Source organism: Dromiciops gliroides, chromosome 6 (genome assembly GCF_019393635.1).
Source record: "Dromiciops gliroides isolate mDroGli1 chromosome 6, mDroGli1.pri, whole genome shotgun sequence".
NCBI lineage: Eukaryota > Metazoa > Chordata > Mammalia > Microbiotheria > Microbiotheriidae > Dromiciops > Dromiciops gliroides.
In genome coordinates this window covers 275549563-275566737 of record NC_057866.1, presented here as the reverse complement: position 1 = coordinate 275566737, position 17175 = coordinate 275549563, and the positions used below count along the sequence as shown (strand labels likewise).

At 40.7% G+C, this 17175-nt stretch overlaps 1 protein-coding gene and 1 pseudogene across 2 annotated transcripts in view; both read left to right on the top strand.

Moving 5' to 3' along the window:
* Nucleotides 1-17175, top strand: part of NRG1 (neuregulin 1) — an 818450-nt gene that overhangs the window by 176686 nt on the left and 624589 nt on the right. The gene's annotated exons all lie outside the window — the stretch shown is intronic.
* LOC122731589 lies at nt 11901-12157 on the top strand (annotated as a pseudogene).

Genomic DNA, 17175 nt, shown 5'->3' with positions numbered 1-17175 from the left:
AGCTCCAACTCGGGTAAAGGAGCTTAGTTTACTTTGGTTGTTTTTTTTCATTATGGGCACTCAGACCTCGAGATCATATGAGGGGATAGAACAAGTATTCATTCATCTATGGTGCCAGCAATAGCAGGGCTTCCAGCCTAACTCAATCTAATAAATATTTATTAAGCACTCAGAATACACACCCCCAAATGAATGAATCAGTGAAGTATTTCTTGGCACCTCTTGTGTGCCAGGCACTGTGCTAGGCATTGGGGTGCAAGTGCAAAGAAGGAAGTGATCCCTCCTCACAAGCAGCACTCATCCTAATGGGAGATGCTAAAGAACATGTACAAATATATTCAGAAGAAATATAAAATGAGCAAATACGAATATGTACAAAATAAATCAATACCATGCGGTTTGGCGAGGGAGGGCACTTGCTGTTTTTCTAGGGTGGAGGATCAGGAAAGACTTTATGCAGAATATGAAGTGAGTGAATCTTAACGGAACAGGACTTTGAGGTAAGGGGGAGTACATTAGGGAAAGATGCAGTTGGAGCCAGGAGTGTCCCAAGTTCTGGTCCTCCTTTGTGTGTCTACAGCTGTGAGATAGTGGTGGAGTCACCACCTCTCGGAGCATGGTTTAAATCCTTTGTAAAATAAGGAAGATAATGTGCTACCTCACTTCTTTTTTTTTAAAGTGAGGCAATTGGGGTTAAGTGATTTGCCCAGGGTCACACAGCTAGTAAGTGTTAAGTGTCTGAGACCAGATTTGAACTCAGGTACTCCTGACTCCAGGGCTGGTGCTCTATCCACTGCACCACCTAGCTGCCTCAGCTACCTCACTTCTAAGCTTTGTAAAATGGTAATTAGATTTGAGAAGTTATTAAAATCAGGGAATATCAGGTTTATAAGCCCTGGGGGCAAGGGGATGCTGAGGGTGGGATACACACCAAAGGCATGGGAAAGGTAGAGACCAACTGTGGTTGGAGTCTTCAGGCAAGTTTGTTCTGATCAAAAGGGAAGACATTTAGCTCAATCAGAAGGTGTGGATGTACTTTTGTCTCAACTGAGCTATACAGTAGGCTAGACAGTGCAAGTGGGATGTTGGCATCATCAAGACTCTTAAGCTTCCTTGAGCCATGCAGGGATCCTTCTTTCTCCTTGACCAGGGCTGGGTCTTTATTAGAGTCCATCCAACAGCCCACCTGTCATACAAGTAGCACTCCATGTTTTCAGAGTTCTGAGGGATTGCCAGGATCCCAAAGTGGATATGCTATGCCTGGCTTTGTTGTTGCTGAGTGTCTCACTGCCTTCCTGAGGAAGGAGCTCTGAGCATGCGTGACTCAAAGGTCAGGTCCTAACCTGTGTGTCTGGAGCATCTGACACAGATAATGAACAGCGTGGAGAGGTCTCAGAGCCAACCTGAGGTTGTACATCTGTCTACACTGTCTACTACTACAGTGATGAAATTCATTAGGTGTACTTTGAAAACTAGCCACTTTTATAACCATGATGGATATAACTAAGAGAAGATGGTACAAAACACATTGGTAATTGGTAATTGTCAGGTGCAGCCTACCATGTAATTGCCAAGTTGAGTAATAGATGAAAATTCCACTTTTTCCATCCTTATCCTTTTCCTAATACTAAATTGACATGCTAAAGAATTTATTTCTTACTAATTTAATAATCCAAGGCTAATCACCATCTGAGGAGGCAGTTCCATTTAATAGAGATTATAAGCAAACACCTCCTTCACCTCCCAAAACAAACAACAAACAACAAAAAAGCTTAATACTTAGTTCACTTACAGCTGATTTTGTCTAAAGGCTGTTGGCTCCAAAGCTGGAGTTGCCTCTGTTTCTTTTGAAGTGTTAAAGGCATTTTAGGAAGAAATCACTCTGTATATGAATGGATGAATGATTTCTTTGTCCCCCCCCCCCAAAAAAAAAGAGGTGAGGAGATCCACCAATCCCTGTCATTTCCCTAGACAATCATCCAAGTGGAATGGAGAGATATTTCAGTCAAATGATAAGAAAAAATGATCAAAAGAGGCTTGGACATAATTATTAGTTCTTACATGATGAATGGTAAGATTTTTAGCTTCTGAGAAATAGTTCAGTATAATAGAAAAGGAAATGAACATAGAATCAGGAGATTTAGGTTTAAAACCTAGCCCTGAGACTTTCTAGGTGTTCAACCTTGAATAAGACATTTCACTTTTCCTGGCCTCAGTTTCCTTATCTGTGTAATGACCACAATAATTCTCATAGGACAGTGCTTTATAAACCTCCAAGCATCATATAGATGGGAGTTGTGCCTGTGGTTCAGTTTTCGTGTCACAGAAACCCAAGGTTGGAGGTGACATTCCTTTGGGGAAGACTTTCAGTTCATAGAAGCAATGTCCTTGTCACCTACATGCCTTTTGAACATTTTTTCTTGGCTTGGCTTCTACTCTTTCTTACTAAGTCCCCTTTGGGACTAGAGCCTTCCTGGGTGGGTGGTCAAGGTTAATAGTGTGGATGGTAGCTATGACATTAAGCTGACTTCTACTAAAAGGAAGCCACGACCTAGACTTCATTAGCAAGTGCTCTAACCAATGCAATTAGCTGGCAAGGATTTGCCACATCTTGTGTCCTTATGACAAGAGGATTTTGTTTGATTCTGGGAAACCATCCTGACATTTGAGCAAGATCACTGGTTATGGCATCATAGGGCTTGCACTTGGTCCTTGTTACCTATGTGAGCATGCCTGTTGTATGACCTTGGGCAAATCATTTCCTGTCCTTGGTACTCAGTTTCCTCTTCTATTAAAAGGTGCTTGGACCTTTGAGTTTCCTTCCTACTCTAAAAGTCACAAGATCTTATACCCCGCCCTCAGGTGTGGGAGTTTAATAACAGTGCTTTCAGATTTAGGTAGGCCTGGATTCTCTGCCCCAAGCTCTGAACATTGGTAAGCTAGCCAAAGCTTGCGAGCCAAAGAAATAGAATTGTGTTGCAATCTAAATGAACCTGCATCACATAACAAACAACACAGCAAAGCTCCCCAACTTAGGGCCATTTTCCAAATTTGGAACCTGGGGAGTACAGCCAGCATTTGCTTGATGAAAGACAACTCTGTATCACCTCTCTCTGCATTGTCAAAGAAACCTGCTATTTCCTGTTCAGAACTGTTATGCTTGGCTTCATTCAACTTGGTAATACAATGATGCCTTGTAATCTTACTTCCCCATCAGCAAATGCAATAAAAATGAAATAGTTTGTCCTTTTATTAGACTTCCCATTGTGAGAGGTGGCCACTCTGTCACTGGTAATGGGCATGTTGCTCCCAAACTCAGAGAGATCCCAGACAGTCAGATCTCAGCAGCTGACTCCATGAGGCTATTTTAGATTGGTCTGCTGCTTGACTAACAACTCAGCTCTATAGTTGGGGCTTAATGGCCCCATGTTTATTACAGATTTGGCTGTGTGATAAGAAAGGGAATTAAACCTTATAGTCATTTTGAATGTCTTTGGGAATGCACAATTTTTTTTACCAGGGAGGGAAAACTGAGGCAAACTAAACAAAATGATGTCCTTTTAAAAATTGTGCAGGTTAGGTTGTGATGCTGTAGGTAAAAGGTTCATTATTTCTTTATGTAAAAAGTGACAACCCCTTTTCAGTGCGGGAGACTCCAAGATTCAGATCAAGTAAGTGATGTGGGAGTTCTGGAGAACTCTCAAACATAGGGGCCTTGCCCATGTGCTGGAGGGGAGGACTCTCACCTTCTCCTGGTCATTTTTTGTGGATCCCTGTTCCATCAATATGTGAGCACATCAGAAGCCAGAACTGGATTTCCTAATGTGGGGTCTGTTAACTTTTAAAAATCCTTTTATAGTTTGATAGCTGTTCTCTACTATTAATGTATTTGCTGTATAACCCTATGTGTTTTATTTTATACATTTAAAAACCATATTCTGAGGAGGCCACAGGTTTCACCAGCCTGCCAAAGGGTTCCAGGACACAGATATCATTCTGGTCTCCTGGATGGGAGACTTGTGAAATCTAGACAGCTTGATCTTTTTTTTTTTCTTTTTCTTTCTTTCTTTCTTTTTTTTTTTTAAGTGGGGCAATGAGGTTAAGTGACTTGCCCAGGGTCACACAGCTAGTGTCAAGTGTCTGAGGCTGGACTTGAACTCAGGTCCTCCTGAATCCAGGGCCAGTGCTTCATCCACTGCACCACCTAGCTGCCCTCCTTTTTGCTTTTTAATTTTGGTTGAATTAGTTTTGCTTGTGCAAAAGCTTTTTTATTTTAAGTAGCCACAGTTATCTATTTTACTTCCTGTAATTTTTTCTATCTCTTGTTTGGTTATAAACTTTTCTCTTGTCCATGGATCTGACAGGTACATTTTCCCATCCTCCTGCCCTAATTTACTTATGATATAACCCTTTATGTCTAAATGATTTATAAGTTTTGATCTTATCTTAGTATACAGTGTAAGTAAGTCTATGCCTAGTTTCTACCAAACTGCTTTCTAGTTTTTCCTGGAATTTTTATCAAATGTTGAGTTATTACCCCCAAAGCTTGGATCTTTGGGTTTCAAAAACTAGGTTACTGTGGTCATCTGGTACTATGCACCTAATCTATTCCACTGATCCACCTCTCTGTTTTTTCACCAATACTATATTATTTTGATGATTACTGCTTGGTAACATAATTTGAAATCTGGAACTGCTAGGTTGCCATACTTCACATTTTTTTTCATTGATTCCCTTGAAATTCTTGATCTTTTGTTCTTTCAGATGAATTTTGTTACTATTTTTTTCTAGCTGTATCAAATAGTTCTTTGGCAGATTGATTGGTATGACACTTAACAAGTAAATTAACTTAGGTAGAATGTCATTTTTGTTATATTGGCTCAGGCTACCCATGAGCAATTCTTTTTTCTCCAACTCTTTAGGTCTGGTTTTTCTTTGTGTGTGAAAAGTGTTTTGTAGTTGTATTTGTATTGATTGCTGATTTCTCTTTAATGTTTACCTTTCTATGCTTCTCTTGAGTCTTGTATTTGAAAGTTAGTTTTTCTTTTCAGCTCTAGTCTTTTCATCAGGAATGTGTGAAAATTCTTTATTTCATTAAATATCCATTCCTCTCCCCCATAGTTTTTCTGGGTAGATTATTCTTGGTTGTAACTCCAGCTTCTTTGCCTTCTGGAATATTCCAAGCCCCTCTACTCCTTTAGTGTGGTAGATGCTAAATCTTGTGTGATTCTGACTGTGGTCCCATGACATTTGAATGATTTCTTTCTAGCTGCTTGAATTATTTTCTTTTTGCCTTGGGAGCTTTGGAATTTGGCTATAACATTCCTAGGAGTTTTCATTTTGGGATATTCCTTCTGTGGTGATTGGTGGATTCTTTTAATTTCTATTTTACTCTCTGGTTCTAGGATATTGGGACAGTTTTCTTTGTTAATTTCTTGAAACATGATGTCTAGACTCTTTATTTGGTCATAGATTTCAGGGAATTCAATAATTTTAAAATTACTTCTACTTGATCTACTTCCTGAGTCAGTTATTTTTCCTCTGGGATGGTTCACATTTTCTTCTATTTTTTCCAGTCTTTTGAATTTTATCTGCCCAATTCTAATTTTTAAGGTACCATTTTCTTTTCTTTTTTTTTTTTTTCAGGGCATTGAGGGTTAAGTGATTTGCCCAGGGTCACACAGCTAGTGTCAAATGTCTACGGCTGGATTTGAACTCAGGTCCTCCTGAATCCAGGGCCGGCACTTTATCCACTGTGCCACCTACCTGCCCCAAGGTACCATTTTCTTCAGTGAGCTTTTCTACCTCTTTCCCCATTTGGTCAATTCTGTTTTTTAAGGTGTTATTTTCTTCAGTATTTTAAAAAATTGTTTCTTTTTTCTTTCTTTCTTTCTTTTTTTTTTTTTTTTTTGGTGAGGCAATTGGGGTTAAGCGACTTGCCCAGGGTCACACAGCTAGTAAGTGTTAAATGTCTGAGGCCGGATTTGAACTCAGGTACTCCTGAATCCAGGGCCAGTGCTCTATCCACTGCGCCATCTAGCTGCCCCCTAAATTGTTTCTTAACAAACATTTATTTTATTTTCCATTTACATGTAAGCGTAGTTTTCAACATTCATTTTCATAAGATTTAGAGTTCCAAATTTTTCTCTTTCCCTCCCTCCCTTTCCTCCCCTCTCCACAAGATCACAATCAGGTTATATATGTACAATCCACAAGTGTTCTTTTTATCAGTTCTTTCTATAGGGGTGCATAGTAAGCTTCCTCATTAGTTCCATTGCATTGCTGAGAGTAGTTAAGTCATTCCCAATTACTCATTGAACGATACTGCTGTCACTATGCACAATGTCCTCTCAGCTCTGCTCACTTCACTATACATCGATGTTCATTAGTCTTTCCAGGTTTTTGGGGGATCATCCTGTTTGTCATTTCCTGTAGCATAAATCCATTCCACCACAATCATATAACACGGCTTTTTCCATCATTCCTCAATTGATGGACATTCCCTTGATTCTCAATTCTTAGCCTTCACCAAGAGTTGCTATAAATAATTTTTGTACAATTTTCCCCCCTTTTTTCTTTTTTATGATTATTATTGTTAACTGTTTCCCTTCCATCCTATTCCCCTCACCCTGATATTTATTCTATTATCCATCTTCTTTCATCCTATTACTCTTCAAAAGGGATTTGCTTCTGTCTGTCCCCTCCCCCACTCTGCCCTTCCTTCTTTTGCCCCTCTCTCTTTATTCCTTTCCCCTCCTATTTTCCTGCAGGGTTATAGAGATTACTCCACCCAATTGAGTGTGTACATTATTCCCTCCTTGAGCCAATTCTAATGAGATTGAGGTCTTTGATTTTGATGAGTGTTAGGCTCATTTACTGCCCAGATTAAACAGATTACTCCACCCAGTTGGGTGTGTCTGCTAGTCCCTCCTTGAGGCAGCTCTGATGAGTTTAAGATCTTTGAGCCTTTTCTCCTGAGTGTAAAATTCATTTACCGCCCTGCTTCTCTCCCATCTCTTTCCCCACTCCATAAGCCTTTTCCTGTTACTTTCATGTAGGATTTTGCGTATGCCCTTCCCCCTCCCCCAATGAATTCCCTTCACCCCTCAATTTAATCCTAAATATGTTATCACCTAGCTAAGTGACCCAGGGGATCCCAGCCAAAACCTGGCCTCAGACACAAGACAGTCATCCACTGTACAACCCCAGGTATCTCCCCCCAGCTCCAATTTTTTTTTTTTTATGGTTCTCTAGGGTCTTGTATTTGAAAGTCAAATTTGCCATTCAGTTCAGGTTTTTACATCAAAAATATCTGAAAGTCTTCTTTTTCATTAAAGTCCCATTTTTTTCTGCTGAAAGATAATTCTGAGTTTTTCTGGGTAGGTGATTCTTGGTTGTAATCCCATTTCCTTTGCCCTTTGGAATATCATATTCCATGCCCTGTGGTCCTTTAATGTAGAAGCTGCTAGATCTTGTGCTATCCTGACTGGGGCTCCACAGTACTTGAATTCTTTCTTTTTGGCAGCTTGCAATATTATCTCCTTGACCTGAGAACTCTGGAATTTGGCTATAATATTCCTAGGAGTTTTCTTTTTGGGATCTCTTTCTGGAGGTGATTGGTGGATTCTTTCAATTTCTATTTTAGTTTCTTCTTCTAGAATTTCAGGGCAATTTTCCCTGAGAATATCTTGGAAGATGGTGTCTAAGCTCTTTCCTTGATCATGGTTTTCAGGTAGACCAATAATTTTCAAATTATCTCTCCTGGACCTATTTTCCAGGTCGGCAGTTTTTCCCAGAAGATATTTCACATTGCCCTCTATTTTTTTATTCATTTGGATTTGCTTTATTGTGTCTTGGTTTCTCATAAAGTCACTGGCTTCCATTTGTTCAATCCTAATTCTTAGGCAATTATTTTCATCAGAGAGCTTTTGTACCTCCTTTTCCATTTGACTTTTCAAGCTGTTGACTTTTTTCTCATGTCTTTCCTGCATCACCCTCATTTCTCTTTCCTTTTTTTCTTTACCTCTCTAATTTTATCTTCAAAGTCCTTTTTGAGCACCTCTATGGCCTGAGACCAATTCATATTTTCTTGGAAACTTTAGATATAGGGGTCCTGATGTTGACATCTTCCTCTGAGGGTGCCCCTTGGTCTTCCTTGTTACTGAAGAAACTTTCTATGGTCCTCACCTTTCTCTGTTGGCTCATCTTGCTTTTCTTTTACTAGACTTTTAGCTCCTTAAAGTGGGGCACTGTTTCCAGGCTGTAGTATCCCAAGCTTCAGAAGTCCCAGGTGGTATGATTTAAGGAGAATTAGATTCTTCCCTCACCTGGCCTGTTTCCTGGTCCTAGATGACCCCAGACCAACTTGCCAATCAACCAGCTTTGTGTGTTGTGGTTGTTAGCTCCGACGAGCCTGTGCCCCTCCTCCACCTGGGCCACTTCTACTCGAGCCTACCACCTGGTTCTCAGTAGGAGTATAGAATCCAAGTTCTGCCTTATCACCAGCATAGACCCCTGTAGTCTCTCCCCTGCCCAGGGCTCAGCCCACTCACCAGACTGTGAGCTTAGTTCCAGACAACACTGGTGCTTCAGCTGATTCAGAGGCTCTGGGGGTCTCCTTCTCTGGTGAGGACTTCCTGAGACTGCATCTGTGTCAGGGTGACTGTGGGGTTGGGCCCGACTCCTGTATGAGCACAGCAGCTCCCTCCTTCTGACCTTCCAAGCCGTTCTTGGTTAGAAGATGATTTCAGCACATTCTTCTGTGAGTTTTGCTGCTCTGGGCATTTTCCTATGACCTTATTTGGATGTTTTTTGGAGCGATCGTATCATGAGTTCAGGAGCTCACTGCCTTTCTTTCAGTATTTTTTTTTTGTGCCAAGCCTTTAATTGTTTTTTTTTCATATTTTCCCCTTTGCTTTCATTTCTTTAACTATCTTTTCCTTCAGCAGTCTTATTTTATTTTGAAAATCATTTTTAGCTCTTCTAGGAATTCCTGTTGGATTTGTATTCAATTCACATTTTTTTCTTTGAGGTTTTTCTTGTAGCTATTTTGACTTCATTGTCTTCTTCTGAGTTTTTGTCTTGATCTTCCCTATCACCATAGGGAATCTATGGTAACTTTTTATGGTAAGGTTACTTTTTTTTTTGTATTTTTTGATCATTTTCCAACCCTGTTTCTTAATTTGGAACTTTGTTCATGATAGGCTCTGTTCTTGGCATGTGGGGGAAGGGGTACTATCTGAAGCTTCAGATCTTTTTTTGAACTGACTGCTGTTTTCAGAGCTAGTTCATGAGATTTAGAAGTTTTCAGTGCTTCCAAGGTGATGTGATCTGGGGAAAGGTATACTCATTGCTGTCTCTGGTCCTTACCCAGGAAAAGCTTTTCTTCCCTTAGGATTGCAATTGATATTGCTCCTCAGGGTGCCTCCTCTCTTGGGACTGGAATGGTGAAACAAGTTGATTTATATGAATATAAAAGAACATTACCAAAACATAAGAAATAACAAAGATGATAGAGAGAAGTATGGAAAGATTTAAATGAACTGATGAAAAGCGAAGTTAGCAGAGCCAAGAAAACAATTTATACAGTGACTATACAATGTAAATGGAAAGAACAATTATAAAACAATCAAAAGTGAATGTTGCAATATTACAAGGAACAAACAAAGCCCCAAAGAAGAGATAGGAGAAGTGACTCCCACTCCACCCTTTTGCACAGGTGAGGGTTGATGGGTGTGGTACATTTCAGATATTTTTAGACTTTTAAGATGTATTGATTGCTTTCTATTGACTTTTCTCTTTTCTCTTTAAAATATTACTTGTTATGTAGGATGGCCTTCTGGGAAGAGGAAGGAAGAATTTGGGGGAAAATTTTGCAAAGTATGAAATGATATCAGTAAAAATTAATTTTTTTGGTCAACAAGTTTATTTAAAGCATTTACTATGTGTCAGGCACTGTTTTGAGAATACAAATATAAGTTGGAAAACAGTTGCTGCCCACAAGGAGATTACATTCTCAAGGGGGAAGATAACCCATAAAAGGAAGCTGACAAGGTGGGAAAGGGAAGACTAAACTGGTGCAGTGCATCATAAAGGAAGTCTGGAGTGCAGTTTAGAGAAGATATTTTTTAAACAAAGAGGTTCAGGCCAGAGTACTAGGGGACAAGATATCCACAATTGGAGGGGAGGAAGTGGCTTGTGATCCAGCAAAGCAGGGTGAAGAAGAATAGTCAGATAGGCAGGAGAACCAGCAGGGAGCAATGTCCTTATGGACACCAATTATATCAGCCTTCATGCCCATGGCACATAGGAAGAAATTAAGTCACAATGTGGTAAAAGATTTCTAGGTATAAACTGTGTATGCTAACATAGAAGCTGACAGGAAGAGATAGCAATGAGAGTAAGAATTGAGTTTTGATATGCTTTCTCCTTTCTGATTAAAGTATATCCCAAAGTTGGATGGATTGTTTGGGAAGAAGGTGAGTTTCCAATTGTGGAAATCTTTAAGCAGCAGTTGGTTGACTATTCATTTGTATCTTTTTTTTGTAGAGAATAATTCATATGCAAGCATAGATTAGACTATATGATCTTTAAAGTCTATCTGAGCTCAGAGAGTCATTGGTTCATTCATTGATTCAAGAAATATATATATATGAATCTCTAGTGAATTAGTCATTGGGACATATTGCTTCTAGCAAGTCATTCATGCTTGCAAAAATTATATTAATAACATCTTGGATTTTTCTCCTTGATTTAATGTAGAGTTTAACATGCTATTATTTTCTGAATAAACCCCTTCCACTTTCTGGGCCTCAATTTACTGCTGCTCTGTAAAATAGGATTAGATCATTTGATCTCCAAGGTCCCTTTCAACTCCTTACAAATATGAAGAAATATGCAGAAGTATAGACACTCAAGAGAGGAAGCAACTTTAAGGTACCCATCCACTTGAATCTGAAAAGAATGCCAGCTATTGACTCAAGAAAGTACATTTAGTAACCAAGAGTTGTGAGCCACACATTCTCTATACTTGTCTCTCATTGCCATCATACTCATGTATGTACTTATAGGTGAATGTGATCCAGGGTTTTTTTTTTGGGGGGGGGGGTGGCGAGGATGTTTTTTGTACCAACTGTTCTTACTATACCATCTTAGTAAATATCAATTTCTAAAAAGCTAATTGATTCTACTGGCTGATAATCTGTCATGGAGACTCAAGAGCAACTGTAATAGAAACCACAACTCCTCAGTGTTACCCTAGTACCCTGAGTGGAGAAGGACTTAGTAGCTCTTTGGGAATCCAGCCTGCCAATGTGAATATAAATTGGGCGGACTGACCCAGAATGGCAGGCTTTATAATCCTAATTTCTGCCAAAATAGTCACTAGCTTTCTCAGTACTTTGTGTCAAATAGGGAATTCCTCTCCGAGCAATTTGTCTATTTGGGTTTATTGAAGACTGTATTATTGAGTTCTAAAGAGACTGATTCTTCCACATGTAGTTTGTTTTTACTGATTTATTTATCTACTCATCAGTGACACTCTTTATGATTATTGCTTTGTGGGTATAATTTGAGGTCCGGGAGTCTTTTTTATTTCTTAATTTAGATTGGGGTTTTGTGTGATTGAAGATGGGAGGGGATGATATTAAGAATAAATGTACAGAGGTTAGCCTTGGCAAGGAAAAGGGGTACTCCTTGTCAGAGAGTGAGAGAAAAGAGGAAAGAGTGAGGGATGATGTCAAGGGGTGTTCCTGAGAGTGGCAATTGACTCTGATTGGTTAACAATTAATGAGAGGGATCCAATCCGCTTCTTGCCCGGGAAATGTAAGGAGCCCGGAGGAAGGAGCCGAAGCTTTTGGAGGACGAAGTGTCCTGACACAGGGACAGAAGGCGCCGCAAAGATGGGCCGCGAGTTCGGGAACCTGATCCGGGTGAGGCACATCATTTCCTACAGCCTGTCCCCGTTCGAGCAGAAAGCCTTCCCCAGCTACTACTTCACGAAGGGCATCCCGAATATGTTCCGCAGGACGCAGAACTCCACTCTGCGGGTCGCCCCCCCTCCCCATTTATAGGCTTTTACTTCCTCAATACCTGGGGAACCCAGGAGTTTGAGAAGTAAAAGAGGAAGAAACCAACCGACTTTGAAGAAGAAAAATAAGCTACACAGAGGGAAGTGCAACAATATTGGTTACCTGGTGGTCAGCTCTGTGATATAGAAGAGTGTATAAAGATAGTTTAAAGATGTAATTTCACAAACTGTTAAAAAACAACAACAATTAATGAGAGGAATGAGAGGTGGACTTAATCTAATGAGAGGTTGGGGGACATGACTTCACTCACTAGTCTTGGTCAAAGAGACTTACCTATACCCACATCACCTCCTCTATGATAATCTAGACAAAAGAATCTAATCTCCCTGCCCAATTTTCTGGAGTGGAACACAATAGGCTATAATCCACTTTAGATTAAATTTCTTGCAAGGTTTTTTAGTTGGGTGGGGCAACAACTCCGCCTAGATAAGATAGTTTAAGTGGGGTAAATTTGGGGGAAAGGCGTGGGATCTCCCTAATAATTTGTTATTTAATAGGCTTTCCATCAATTGACACCTCATGATATTCCTCTCTTTAAGATGCAGTACAAGCATCATCTTTTTCATAAAGGCTTTTCTAATCCCCACAACCTTTAGATACCTCCCTCTCAAACGACCTCTTATTTCACTATTTTGTCTACATTTGCATTTACTCACCTTATATTTATCCTGTATATGTATTCCTCATGAGAATGGAAGCTTCTTGTTGAGTGGATGGATGACCTCAATTTTCTTAGTAAAGGAAGAGACAAAGTCCTCACCTTAAAGGGGGTCACAGGGAAAAGTGGAAGAATTACATTTATGTACCATAATGGCTCTAGTTCTTTACTGCTAACAAAGTACTCCTATAAATATTTTGTTTTGAAGAGTGTTTTTGTCTCTGTCAATGATCTCTTTGGAGTATATGCCTACAAGGGGAGTAGGTCAAAGGATATGGACATTTTTTTGCAAGATACCAGAACAGCCAGAATAATTCACAACTCTACCCACAATGCAGTAGTGTTTGTCTTTCCTCAAGCAATTCCCTATCCACTGTTCCTAATGTAATGATTGGAATGATGCCACCTACTGGAGACTTACTGTAGAAAAGCTCCACCATGAGGTGAAGGTCTCTGAGGGCAAGACCATGGGTCTTTTCTCTGGTGTCAGGAAGTAACGTTTGCCTGTGGGAGGAAGAAGGGGGAGCCTGGCGCTCTGACTCGGGCTCTTTCCTGAGGACTCCAGTGGAGAAGGGAGTGAGAAATGTGCTCTCCCTTTAATAGATAGATGAATGTAGGCCTTTCTCTCTCTCTTTACCAAATTCTTATTCTCCTTAATAAATGCTTAAAAGTCTAACTCTTGCTAAAACTTATAATTTATTGGCGACCGCTCATTAGATATTTTAGACAGTACAGCTAGAATTTTAGCTCCTTACACTAACATAGATTATAGTCTACAATTTGCTGGGTGTGTTGTGACACCTCAGGGATGCTTGGATTTGCATTTATCAGTGACTTGGGTCTTTCATATGATCGTTAACAATTTGCAGTTCTCCTTTGGTGAACCCTCCCTCCACCCCCAATCAAGGCTTTGGGTTTTATATATTTGTTACTTCTCTCTCTAGCTTGAATATCAGGCACTTGTCAGACATATTTAATTAAAAGACTGTTTTTCCATCAACTATTTCCCTTCCTACTCTAGTTGTATTAATTTTATCTATCCAAAAGCCTTTTAATTTCATGTAATTGAATTTATTCCAATGGGGAGAATCCCTTGGCAGAATTCCAGAATAAGAGTTAAAAGCTGTTTCTTGACTCCATTTATCAGACAAAATGAGGATGAGAATGATAGTTTTGGTCCCTACTTTGCCAACAAAGAATTCAGACTAGTCACCGTTGCCCTGAGTTACAGAAGGCTCCTGGACCCACATATCCAGCTCTCATCTTTCTCCTGAGCACTTGAATTCTGATTGTTTTGGATATTTCTACCCTGATGTCCTGTTGGCATCTCAACCTCTGACACACTGACCTCATTATCTTTCTCCCTAAACCCATCCTCCTCACTTCACTGTTTCCTCTGTGGGAATGGCCATCCTTCCTCAGAGGGAAGGTTGATTCTGCACTGGCTGAAAGGAATAAATACAAACCCCTTGGAATGGTTTTTGAGGCCCTCCACATCTCTCCCAATCTCAAACTTGCAGTTTCCTAGGTTCCAGACAAGCCCCTCTCTCTTCACTTTCTCTTCCTGCCTATGTGCCTTCCTGCAGACTGCCCCCAGTGTCTCCACTGCCCATTTCAGGCAGTGGAACCTTCCTTCATGTACCATCCCTCCACTCCACTCAAATATCCTAAAGCACTATGTCTGCCTCTCTCTTTTGATGTCTTACCCTGCATATACTTATATATGTGTATGGGTCCCTGCTGTGTAATGGAAGTACCTTGAGGGCAGGGCCTCTGCTCTTGTTCATCCTTATGTTCTTTGCCTGGAGTAGTTCTGGGCACAAGGTGGGTACCTCATAAGTATTTATTGGATTGAATGGAACTGAAGATAGTCATGCTAGAAGCTGGAAGGTATCAAAGTGTCAAATGGATTTAAAGTTAGAGGACCTGGGTTCAAATCTCAGTTTTTTCTCTTACTACCCATATAACCTTGGGCAAGTCACCTAACCTCACTTAATCCTCAATTTTCCCATCAGCAAAATGGAGGTAATACTGAAAATGTGGTTGTGAGGCTGTAACAAGATAATAGAAGGTACTGTCTCAATCATATGTGGACATTTTGTTTGCCAAAAAGGGCAGAAATAAGGACATTGCTCTGAGAAAAGCAGCTTGAGACAGTTCTGATGACCTGAGAGAAAACTGCTCCTCAAATCAATGCATTCACAAGCCCTGTCTGTGAGCAGCCCAAAGGCACAAGTACTAAATGGAGGTGAGAGTGGCTGCAGCACATCATTTTCCATCAGCTCATTTGCATAGAAATGTTTTCAAGATGTTGAAGGATGTAGATGAGAAACTGTAAATCACAGGAATGCTAAGGGACTGGGGGGGGGGCGGGGAATGGCACATTGTTATATCTCATTGAGATGTGGACTTGGTGGGATTTTTCCAGCCTGAAATATGGATCAGCACTCATGAGGAGGCCCCGATGTGAAGTTTGATGACAGAAGACAGGAGATGGGAAGATGAAAACACAGAGGTTGGAATGAGAAGATATGGCAACCCTATGAATAAAGAAACTGGTGGTGGAGACTGCCCTCACTGCTTGAATGATGCAGTGGGAGCAGAGTCAGAAGATAAGAGTAGATGCTTCAGGCTGAGCCAGTTGAGAAATCTGGCTGAAGCCCTTGCAAGGGTCTATGGCTCCTGAAAGCTCATGGGACAAGAGCTCTCTTTGTAGGCAGCATTCAACTGCTGCAGGAAGAGCTGCTGGGCTTATCTCTCTAGCGCCACCTAGAGCTTGAGAGCTGATTGATGATAGAAAAGCTTTGCATGTGTGCTCCAGGAGCTGACTGGGGAAAAGTGGAATCCTGTCTTTGTATGAAGAGCTGGCTGGACTTTAAGGCCATCTACAGCCCGCAAGAGGAGAACCCCCACAGGGACTTACTAATGTTGCACTTTACTAACATCTCTGCCTTGAAAGGGAGAAAGTTACCACAGCAAGAGCAGATCTACAGAGTTTTGCAGTTCGCTCTCTGGCTTGCTGTTGAAATAGCTTAACACTATTCTAGCACCCAGCCAAGAGAACAGATCTGGAAAGCTAAGGACCTCAGTCTTAGACGTGCTGTTTCACTGAATAGGTTCAACACTGCTGACTTGTTGCTTCAGGGGCCCAAGAGTAGCAGAAAAGCAGCTTCAGCCAATAAGAGAGCAGGGAAACTTAGAAGAGGGCCGGAAAATGTATTCTACAGACTGTTTCCTAAAAGAGATCATTGATATAAAGCCTATAGTCCATATTTGTGAGGTGCCTCAGGCTCGTGGGTGTCCTGTTGTGTGCCTCACTGTTATGTTTCTGTAAGGATGTGCTCACTCTCCCCTATGGCCACTCTATGCATTGGTGGGAAAGTATGACCCAGGTTTATGGGTGGACTGTTATATTTTGATTATTCCTGTTTTTTATTGTTGTTGATGTAATTATCATTGCTTTTGTCTTCCCTTTTTAGTAATTATTTTATGTTTAAGAGTTAATTGCATCCTCAGTAGCTAATTTCTTTAAATGGTCAGTATGCTTGTGGGGACCCAGAAGCTACAATGGCACATAGTAGGTGCCATCCCCCTTTCCCTCATCACATATTCACCTGGAATATGCCTAAAACTTATGAGAGTTAGTTATAGCTGAGCAATTGTGACCATACCCTTACCCCCTTCCAGTCTGGTAATACCACTCACTCCCTTCCAGTATCTGTCAGCATGAAGCAATGTGGATTGAGTCACCCAATCCAGAGAATGAGAGATGAGGGACTGGCTACTCTTTCAGATGCCATGACCACAAGTTCTATTGCCCTCAGGAGTAGGTCAGATCCATGCAAGGCACCTACTAAGTGCTAAACTGATGGCCCCTGTCCTCACAGAGCTCACATTCAAATAGGGGAGACGACATACAAAACAGAATACACACAGGGCAAATTTAGAGGTAATAATATAATGTAGACAATAAAGATAAAATGTTCTCTTGTCATTGTCATCATCATCACCAGGCAGTGTAATGACCTGGAAAGCCCACTGACTCTGGGGTCAAAAGATCTGCCTTCAAATCTCTCAGGTTTACTCCTGGCCTCAGTTAAGTCATTTAACTTCTCTGGGCCTCAATTTCCTCATTTGTAAAATGAAGGGGCTAGATGATATAACCTCTGAAATTCCTTCCAGCTCTAAATACATGATCCCATGATCCCTTAGTTATTATCCCCATATTACAAGTGAAGGAAGACTCTACAATTCTAATTGGAAAAATGACTTACCCAAATTTGCATAGCTGGGGAGCTGGTAGATTAGGGTTCCAGATCTAGGCCTCCTTGATGGATCTGACCATGTAGGAATGATCTGAGTGAGGAGGGTCAAAGCAAGGCAGGGGATAATGGAGGAAGAGGCTGAAGCTGGGCTTTGCCCACTAAG